Source organism: Histoplasma capsulatum, genomic scaffold (genome assembly GCF_000149585.1).
Source record: "Histoplasma capsulatum NAm1 scaffold_11 genomic scaffold, whole genome shotgun sequence".
NCBI classification, from domain to species: Eukaryota; Fungi; Ascomycota; class Eurotiomycetes; order Onygenales; family Ajellomycetaceae; genus Histoplasma; species Histoplasma mississippiense.
The window spans coordinates 853,143-863,953 of NW_001813972.1; positions in this window are offsets into that span (position 1 = coordinate 853,143).

Genomic DNA, 10,811 nt, shown 5'->3' on the forward strand with positions numbered 1-10,811 from the left:
GTGGGGGGAATTCGGAAGAGGAAGTGCGTCGTCGTTCGAGGGAGTGAGGTCGGGTTTATCTGTTATCTCGCGGCGGTGTTGGGGCGGCGGGAGATGGCGCAAAAGCGGCGAGCCCGGCGCCATCCCCGAAGCGGCAACGGCCATGCCGCAACGGGCATAGCGCACGCTGCGGACCAATGGCAGGCCCGACCGCCTGCCTTGGCGCCCCGCTAACCGACACAAAAATAACTGAGAAGGAAAAGAAAGAGAAAGAAAATGTGCGAAATACATACATTCATATATATATACATATAGAAATAGCGGTAAGGAGAGTATAATGAAAAGAGGTAAGAATAGACAAAGATATAAACAAAGATAATATAATAATAAGGAAATAATAAATAAATGCATTACAATTGCCTCTCTTTTTTATAAGAGCTGTTTTCAGCAATTGTATAAATTACTTGCTAGTAGATGTTTGCATTTCTGTATTGTAAATGTTATTTGTTGATAGCAGTGTATCGATCGCGTCCTCTCAATAGCTTGTATACATGTTGTTATTGATTCTTTAATGAGGTAGAATTGATAGATTCTTTGATTGCTAGAGATTGTGTGCAGAGAAACAAAAAGAATCTCTTTTCCTTTGAAAATTTCTTTTTTTTTTAATTTAATCATCATCAAAATTCTTTGCCTTCTTTCTGCAACCTTTTCATTTTTAATTCAATAAAATTTCCATTCTTCCTCTCTTTTGCTTTTGTTGAAATGAGGTTTTTCAGATATTCTGATTTTAAATAAATTGTTCTCTGAGTGCTTATCACGTATTATTGCTGGTGTTCCCTGTCAGTGGTGTTATTAGTGTGATCACATGCTTCACTAACTTTTTTCAGTATAGCATCATGTGCTGTTCACTTGTTATATTGCTCTAGTTTTAACTCTAATCATGTGATATACAATAATTAAATTTCATGTGAATGTTGTGCCTCCAAGCTAAAGGATATTGATTTTTAATGTGTGTTGAAATTCAATGTTTAAAAGCATTGTGAGACTCTTTGCAGAAAAATTGTGTAAATCTGTGAATATCTTTCTTTAATTTCTATTTCTTTTTTCTCTTTCTTCAAATTTATTTTTTGAATAGATAGTAATGCTCTTAGCAATATTAATATATTGATAATGATATTAAATATGTGATATACCTTTTTTGAGGTACATTATACACAGATGAGCATTCATTTTTACAGGGATGACAATTGGAGAGAATATGATCATTAATAAAAATTGTCTTCATCATTTAATAAAATGATTGAACACATTTCATCTGATGATACTGTCTGCTCAGAGCAGAGCTAGAATGAATACTTTGTGATTTCAAAACTAAGCAGTGACTGAGTCTGCAGAGATGCAGGTTTTGAACACAGTGATTATATCTGATTCTCTCAGAACAGAGATGTTAGAGAAAGAGAAGAGTATGAAGAAGAATATGAAGATTTTGAAAGTGTTAAACTCTGAAAGCTTTGTGATGAAAAGGTTGATTGAAAAGGAGTTGATTGAAGAGGAGTTGATGGGAGAGGAGCTGACTGAAGAGTCAATGGAGAAGGTTGTGAAAATGTCAATCACTGCAGTGCCACTGATGTCTATGAAGCAGAGAGAGCAGATGTCTCAGATAATGAAAAAGTGAGAGAAGAAGATGAAGAGAAATTTTTTTGTTAATTGAATATGCTAAGAAATGAGTAGATTGATGAAAGAGAAGAGAAGTGAGAAGGTAAATATTCTGTGAAATAAATATTTGCCTATACCCCTGCAATCAAAATGAATGCCAGTAATTTATAAATACTGGAAGGAGTATTGAGCAAGGGTGGCAGAGGGGGGGGATGAGGAGGATGGTGAAAGAGAGAAGAGGAAGTGAGAAATAAAAGATGAGATGAAAATGAATGAACTGAAGACTTTTAAACTTTTCTTAGAATCTGTTTCCTTTGTTTTTTTTTTTTTTTTTTTTTTTTTTTTTTTTTTTAAAATTAAAAAAACCCAAATTGAATTTTTCTTTTTCCTTTTTTCTTTGATAAAATCCTTCAAAAAAAAATGTATTTGATTGAAGTTTGAGTGAGATTTACATTTTTAATATTTTTCAATTTGAGATCTGTGCTTCTGACATCTTTCAACTTGATATTTGCACTTTTGATGTTTGAGAGTATGTTGATTTTGTATTTATCATTCATTTTCTTATACAAAAAAGATTTTGAATGTCTGAGTATTTAATATATTTTCTTTCAGTTTTCATGTATCATCATTAGATTTTCAATCTGTTCATCTCAAAAAATATTCTGAAGGTTTATTTTTTCATTCTTGTTTTTCAAGAATTTCTTTAACTTGATATTTTTTTTCATTGTTGATAAGTTTCAATTCTGATTTTGATAAAGCTCCATTTCTGTGATTGTACGATTTCAATAAAAACACATGAAATACAGAATGAATATTTCTTTATGAAGATAGCAGTTTCAATTTGTATATTTATTTTCTGATGATATTCAGAATCTTGAAGAGTTCAACATATTTATAATTGAGTTTATAAACCAGGTGTATCAATTGAAGGTTTTTTATATTGAGCATGATATAATCATTTATTTTAAATTGTTGAGGTTTATATTTTGCATTTTAATAGATTTTCTATGTTTGTCACACTTTTTGTAGATTCTTAATGAGCTTGTGATGTGTTTCCTCAATATATTTCACACAGCTAACAGCATGTATGGCAACCCGTTGTGATGATTTATTAATGTTAATTTTCAAATCAGATTGATATTTCATTAAGGCTTCTGTGAGTGCCATTTCAGTAGAGACATGTTGAGAGATATTGTAAATGAACTATGTTAATGATAGTCAGTGTGCTCAGTCATCTTGATGATAGTTAATGAAGTATCAAAAATAATGTTTCAAGATTTGATTTTGTCATTTCATTTGATCATTTGTTTGAGGGTGAAAAACTATTAAAAGTTTTCAGTGTGTGCCTAGTATATAACAAAAGGTGGATCAATAATAGCTTGTAAACGGTGAATCTCAATCAGATATACGGTTTTTAGATATTTTGTAGATTGTATAAAACTTAGTATAAACAATTCCTGCTAACTCATTCACTGTAATGTTTTTGATGCAAGGAATATAGATTGTATACTTGGTATATATATTCACAATCACGAAAATCACATTGTAGATTTGGTGGAGGAATGTATGTATGTATGTATGTATGTATGTATGTATAGGTTTAACGTCCCGGAGAAAACACGGGCAGCGCCCGTGTTTCAGAAGCCTCCCGAAGGGCATGGAGACGTGCTACGCTGGAGAGATTTTTATGTACACAGAGAGAGAAAACAGAATCCAGGTGGCAACTCTTGAGAAGACTCAGCTCATTGCAAAGGATTTTTCTGAGCTGCGCATCCACTTCTGGCCCGACGTATGGCCATTCATGGTGGGGCTATAGTGTGGTTCCCTGAGGGGACCGCCGCTGCCGTGCCTGGAAGGCTTTATAGTGAGCAGAGAGGGATACCTCTCTCAGTTGATCAGAAAGCTGTCTGTGCTTCTAACATCAGAAGAAAGACAGACAAGATAAATAATGAAGGAGAGAGCACTGAAGAAGGTTGTGACAGGAAAAGAGCAGAGAATGACAGAGAGAGCAAAGAAAAGAAGAAGAAGCATTTGAGCCGATAGAGACAAGGGCAAACGAGAGGAAAACAAAGCAGAGCACGCGTAGATACAATGCCGGCAGTCAAAACCATATCAGCTGAGTCAGACACGTAGACTGTACTGATTACACCACAGCTAATTGAGACAGATGAGCCTAGTTGTGCTATCTGATCTGTCTGCATAGACTGTGATGTCCCTGGCAGTTGCACTAGCTACCGTGGGTGTACTCAGCAGGCCGGCCTCGTTGTGAGAGGTGATGACAATGTGAAGAGTGAATAGTAGAAGATAGTATGTAGTGTAGTAGAAGATAATAGTAATAATAATTATAGTAGTAGTATAGTTGAAGTTGTAGTTGTAGTTATAGTTGTAGCTAATCGCTGAAGAGGAAAAGAAAAAGAGAAGATGTGCGAAATACATGCATCTATATATATATACATATAGAAATAGTGGTAGCGAGAGTATAATGGAAAGAGGTAAGAATAGACGAAGATATAAACAAAGATAATATAATAATAAGGAAATAATAAACGAGTGCATTACAATTGTGTTCATTGTAATAATCAAGATCACTGACATGGAAAGTGATAGCAGTAATAATAAAGTTTTCAAATTCTTTCATATTTTGATTTCAGAACTTTTCCACATCTTTCTGAGAAAAATGATCATTCATATCAAAATTTCAAAATTCTAATTGTCAAAATGATATCTGACTATGTCTTTCATTGACAGTAGTCACAGCACTTTTCATTAAAATATTAGATATTTATAATGTAAATTTCACTTATCTGAAAATGTTTGTAATGTTATCATAATTACAATTCACACTAATTATATCTCTATCATAGTTCAGATATGCTTTGAGTGTATTTTAAATGATTGAAATAATTTCATTCAATTCTTATAATAAAGTATTATATTGATATTAAAGTTTTTATAATTTCTTCTCACTCTGTAACTTTTTAATTCTTCTAATCACAGCTATCTTTTCAATTTTAATTGTATTTAAATCTTCAGAAAAGGCGTTCTCTTCTGAATTATATTTAAAATTTGATTTTATAAAAAAGATTGATATTTGTTACACACTTTCAATAATAGAAATATATATTTTACAGTTTTCTTCATTGATGTTTGTTGCTTCTGATTCAGTGATAGCATGAGTACAGCAGATGTTGTGGATAGAGATCATGATTATTATTCAACAAATCATCTCTTGAAAATAGAGTAATTAAAAATTGTGAGAGGTGATGACAGTGTGAAGAGTGAATAATAAAAAATAGTATATAATGTAGTGAAAGATAATAGCAATAATAATTATAGTAATAGTATAATTGTAGTTAATTGCTAAGAAGAGAAAGAAAGAGAAAGAAGATGTATAAAATACATACATTCATATATATATACATATAAAAATAACAGTAATGAGAGTATAATGAAAAGAGGTAAGAATAGATGGAGATATAAACAAAGATAATATAATATTAAGAAAATAATAAATAAATGCATTACAAGCATGTTGAGAAAGATTTAAAGAAAAACATCACAAAATCAATTCAATAAAAAGTTAATGATATATATGAACATTTAATAAATAATACTGCTATTACAAATAATATAGATAAATTAATTATCATAAATTAATTATATGATGTTGAGATATTGATTTTTGAAGTTCATATTATTCATATTTTTATTGTTACGCTGTTTTTATCGTTACAGTGTGGCGCATCCACATCAGGTGTGCCACCCTCTTCAAAAGGATATTATCACATTTTGGTGAAAATTGGGGGTACTCTTTTTTATCTCATTTCTATTGGTAACTGCCACTGTAGGGTGGAGCAATGTTCAACACTATGTATATAATCTAGATGGATTCAGTATAGTGTGGGATTCTAAGGTGTTGTAATTCTTACATGTCTACGGAGTAGTCCAAGTGACAAGGGACTGCTTAGTATTGCGTGAGCAATTGTGGGGCAAGGCCCCCCTTGAGGGCTAGATCCACAATGGTATAGTGAAGTCTCTCCATCAAGGATGACTCAGTTATGAATAGGGAAATGTAACTAGAGAGTAGCCGAACATAAGGGTAGGCTAGTCAGGTGAAGGCTGTCATAGTCTCTGACTGCATATGGCCATAGAAAAAATATGAAGAACAACAACAACAACAACAACAACAGCAACAACAACAACAACAACAACAACAACAACAACAACTCAAGTGAGGGTGCAAGCTACTGCAAAAACGGCAGTAAGCAGCACCCAGAACAAGGATGAACACATTTAGGGACGATCAGCTGCTTGCACCCAAGAATTGGGGGCGCAGAATGCATCATCGATAGCCAACATCATCGCAGTATAGAAAGTAGTACATGTACATACTGCCAATGTCAAACCAGCATTTCACAGTTACTAAAAATTGATATCCTCCGTCAAACTACAGAATAGTCCGTAATCTGGAACAAAACTCCGGATGATAATAATCCCAGGCAAAACAGGGCTGATGCTCGGTTGGCGAATGCAATAGACGATGATTCTTTAATTAGGGATAACTTAACCGCAGGGGTCCAGTCAGTGAAGTACATAGTACGCTGTAAAAGAGCATAGTACGCTGTAAAAGAGCAAAAATAAAAAGCTAGGGATCGTTATCCTTTAATTCCGGCATGTTTGTTGTCTTTATTTGGGGCGAAACATGTCATGTTGTATGATATAAACATAGCATGGCGTTTCGAATCAAACGTTATTGGAAAAGGGGACTTCTTGAAAGTATCGAAGATAGACGGCTTAGATACTGACCTACCTTTGGTGGTAGCCTCCACTATAATTCCTTTTCACGTACAAATGTCAGTCCAAGGGGGCGAGCGCCTCGAGTCTCAACCCTGACCTGTAGTATCACATCCTCTATTTGAAGCTTGGAGGACTGCCAGGATATTTTTTCTTGCTTTGGGCTGGACTGGACCAGATAAGATTATTATATCACGGTGAACAGCGTTTCCAAAACTTTTATAGTGGAGACTCCAGAGAAAATTTCGAAGAGATTTTTTTCTTACCCTAACAATATGAATAGGAATATGTGGTTAGGGAAAGCGTGGGTGATTTCATTGACATCAAAAAAAAAAAAAAAAAAAAAAAGATTCCAACTTAGCTCTTTCGCATGAAAACCACTCCTCCTTTACGGGCTAGGCTGTGTTCTACATTAGCACGCTGCAAGATGAAGAAAAATGGAGGTGAAATAAATGGGTGACAACAACAGCGGTGAACTCAAGTTCGTTCAAAGGTACATCATGGACATGTACTGTACATATATGTCCAAGGTACATGGAGTCCTGTACCCTTAGCAGGGGGTTACCTGACATGTTATGGCGCGTAGAGCTCCAGCACAGTAGGGACATTCTGATCAAGGCACTTACAGTCCACGTACGTGTTTCCAGCGCCTGTTGTTCATACACGTCTCTGTGTCCCTGTTTCGCTGGTTTTGCCCCAGGTGTTGTTTGTTATCTTGGGCCCTTGTATGCTGCGTATATATACAAATATGACTGCCGCCCCGTTCCCATGTTGAACTTGGTGTGGGGGGGAATGGATCTTTTTTTCCCCCCCGCTTCGCAGACCGCTTTATTGCTTTCCCTGACCATCTCGTAGTACGCTGTAAAATGTTTCCAAGTGGGTAGAAATATGCATGGATAACCGGTATGCAGTAGCGTGATGGTAAACTAGAATGATGATCGATGAATTGATGTGAAAGGAATGGATTCTGCTTATGTATCCAACTGGGCTTAATTTAAGCCGACAACAACAGCAGTAATAGGACGAGAATGATGCCCGCAGATCCAACGGAAAGAAGTAAGATTTTAATTAACTATTCAATTGAGAAGAAGTAGTAGCAAGAGTGCTGGGATGATAATGGTTTATCAGAAGAAAGTCAGGGACTGGTGGTCTTCAGTGCTCTTCTGTGTAGGATAGTAAGTAAACTTCATATTTGAAGGATAGGTATTTTTTCTTTTCATCAGCTCAAAAGCAGATTACCAAGGTCCTGTACGCATATTCATTGCCCCACGTCTACGTCCCATCTACTCCAGTCGGTGTGTCTTTTGCCTCTTCGGCCCTCATCACATCTTGGTGTAAAATTTCCACAGCCGCTGGTGAGATGCCAGGGTATTTAAATCCATTAGCAGGTGTGGAGAGTAAATGGAGAGTAAAGAATAACGCTGCCCGGTCCCGAAACTGTAAATGGCGATAATCACAGGACCAGCGAAACGCGCCTGCAATCCGGCAATGATATCTGGAGAGGGATGTGCACTTCATTGGGTGTTAGTGGAATTCGACGAAATAATAGTTTGTCCCTGGTGCAGCACCAGATGTTCGGTATACGCTCCGACTCCCCCACGTAGCCCATTACATAACAAGCGGTCGGGCAGGGTATCTCCGCGACACTTTTGAAATCCGCGACTGGCGTCTCAGGAGGCCGTATTTCCCTGCGGTTCGGCCTGATCCACCTGCGGCCTTGAGATGAGAGATCATCTTGTTTCATGATGGATGGAGGGAGGACGAAATCTGCAGCATGCATGATGGCAGGAGAAGCCAACGAAGGTAAATTGGCTTGATCCTTTAGCTGCGTCAAGAGAATCTTCTCGCTCAAAGAATGCAAAGCAAATATCCATACATCATGGTTATGGATAAAACTAGCATACAGTGAAATACTAGGTTCCTCTGACCCATGCCAGTCTCTCTCGCAACGCAAGTTCGTGTCACGACTCACAAGCACCCCTTATTTAGGCCCCATTATGCTCAGGATTCGGCCCGCCACAGGGCGGCGTAACAACAGTACCACTACCCCACATCGCTGCATGACACTGCTCTCAGTTCAGGAGCAAAGCCCAGCTGTTTTGGAACAACTGGAGAAGACTCTGACTCTCCCCCCAACACATTCTGCACGAATTTGGTCTTGGATGATGACGCTTTGCGGTTTTGGGTCCTAGCGCCCAGCCGTCCTGAATCATTCGAGCATTGGGCAGCAATCCGACCAGTTATCGAGGGAGGCCGACCCCCGTCTTTGCCGTCATTTAGCGCTGGCGTCATCAGCCGAACCTACGCAGGAGGAGCGAGCTCCGCAGCTCCTCCTTGGCCCGTCCAATGAGCTAGCAGTCGGCCCATGGGACGTGCCTTGCGGGACGAGGGAAGGGCTTGTTGTTGTTGGCTCAACCCCTTTTTTTAGTTTTGAGGAGAGGCCACTTCACGGAGTCTGTACAGGCAGCCAGCATCAGAAAGTGGTTTAGTGTCGTTTACTAGTCTACGCTAGAGAGGTTTGAAACTAAACACGAATATGGGTTTGAGGGCTAGATGCTGCCACCATAAAAGGACGCAATAACGTCTACGTATACGGAGTAAGGAGTGGGAGAAATGGACCCATGAGGCTATGGGAAGTGCTTCTACCAGGTTGTCTGGATACTGTAGACTTGCATAATGTTGCGGCCGTTGCGGTGGTGATAAGCGTGGATGGACTGGAGATGTCTCTACTGTTTGTTGTTGTGTCAAACTCTTATTATTGTTTGTTGAGGTTTTTGTTGGTAGCGGGACTACGGACTTTTGAACACACTGTGTCAAGAAAAAGCAGGAAGCACTGTTTCCACGGAACACACTCCGTAATTACCACACCAACCGGCTCTCTAGGCAAGAGACCCGGCAGCTAATTAACTCGTTGATTGCGAGCAGCCGGCTTACGTAAAGAGCTTGTGCGTGGCGATTATGATAGGGCCAGCTCCCAGCGCCACGCGCCGACCAAGTCACCAGTGAGTCAAACCGGGTCAGGAGATACCTCGTGGGAACCGCTGACTCGCCACCCTCCGCACGTCATCGTCCCCAGATTGCAGGAGTCGCGAAGTCACGTCGAGGTACTGGCCTTTAACCCAGGGTACCGAGGCAGCCCAGTGGCCAGTGCCCAGCGCCCAAAGTGCCCAAAGGCCAAGGCCCTACACCGCCGAAGACGCTTCTTGGCTGTTCTCTCACCTTCCCCCGGATCTTCATCTCAGTCATCATCTCCCTCAGCCATCACATCATCCATTCCTTTTCCCTCCTCCCTTTTCCTCCTATCCGTCTTCTCTCCTTCACCTCCTCGTTCCTATCCATCTCCGTCTCCTCCGTCTCCTCCGTCTCTTCCGTCTCCCGTCTCCCGTCTCCCATCTCCCATCTCCCATCTCCCATCTCCTATCTTCTCTTCGTCCGTCTTCTCTCCCCATCATCACCTCCTCCTTTCGCCCCATCTCCCACCTACTTTGTTTCGCCTCCTCTTCGAACCCCATCCAGCTACGACCCATCTCGAATCCGGAATGAGAGTGTACTAGTTCAAGGACGAAAGATCTCGTATCCACACTTCTTGGTCCGCTTCGTTGCGGTGCACTGCTCTCCTCCGTTCTCCTTCTCTCACCTCCCAAGTCCAACGACCTCGCTTCTCTCGCTTCTGTCAAGAACACCAAAGGAGCTTTCCTTTTTGGTCATCGTCAAAATCATCTCTTTTCGTCTCGTTAGGACCAACCAAGCGCCCTCTTCCTCCTGCTGTCGGTCGGTTGAGTCTTTAGAGCAGCCGAGGGATTCGTTGTGGTCCTCAAGCACAGGGCCTTCAAAACACCACCGCTTTGTGATCACAGTCATCAAGCCGGCAATCACCCTCAGATGTCATCTGTTCGACAAGTGCATCGGTAACAGACCTTCGAGTCGTCAGTGACGGTTTGCTACGCAGGCCCTTTGGACATCAAATAAACCCGCTCAGACCTTACCTTGACGTGTGGATATTCTCTTTTTGTCTGAAGCTGAGCCCAACCTTGCCTGTGTCGCCCTCTGGATCCGTGACTCATCGTCTTCTGTTATTGTTGTTTGAACCAAGTGTCCTCCTTCCGTTCCATACAAGGCCCTTGATTCAGCAGCACCTTCCATCTCCAACGAACCTTCCAGCCAGGTGTTCGAGGTTCTCCAACCACCTGTAATAAGCCTCTCTAATTCTTCGCCTTTTCTTCATTTCCAATCACGAACTTCTAACGCAGCGATTTAATCTCAACTCTCTTCTTACTTCTCTTGACGTTTTAGGCATACTGGTTTTATTCCACTACTCGACCGTCGACTGTCAATTGCCACCCACCTTCTTTTCCCTTCATTTTCTAGGATCCAGTCCAGAA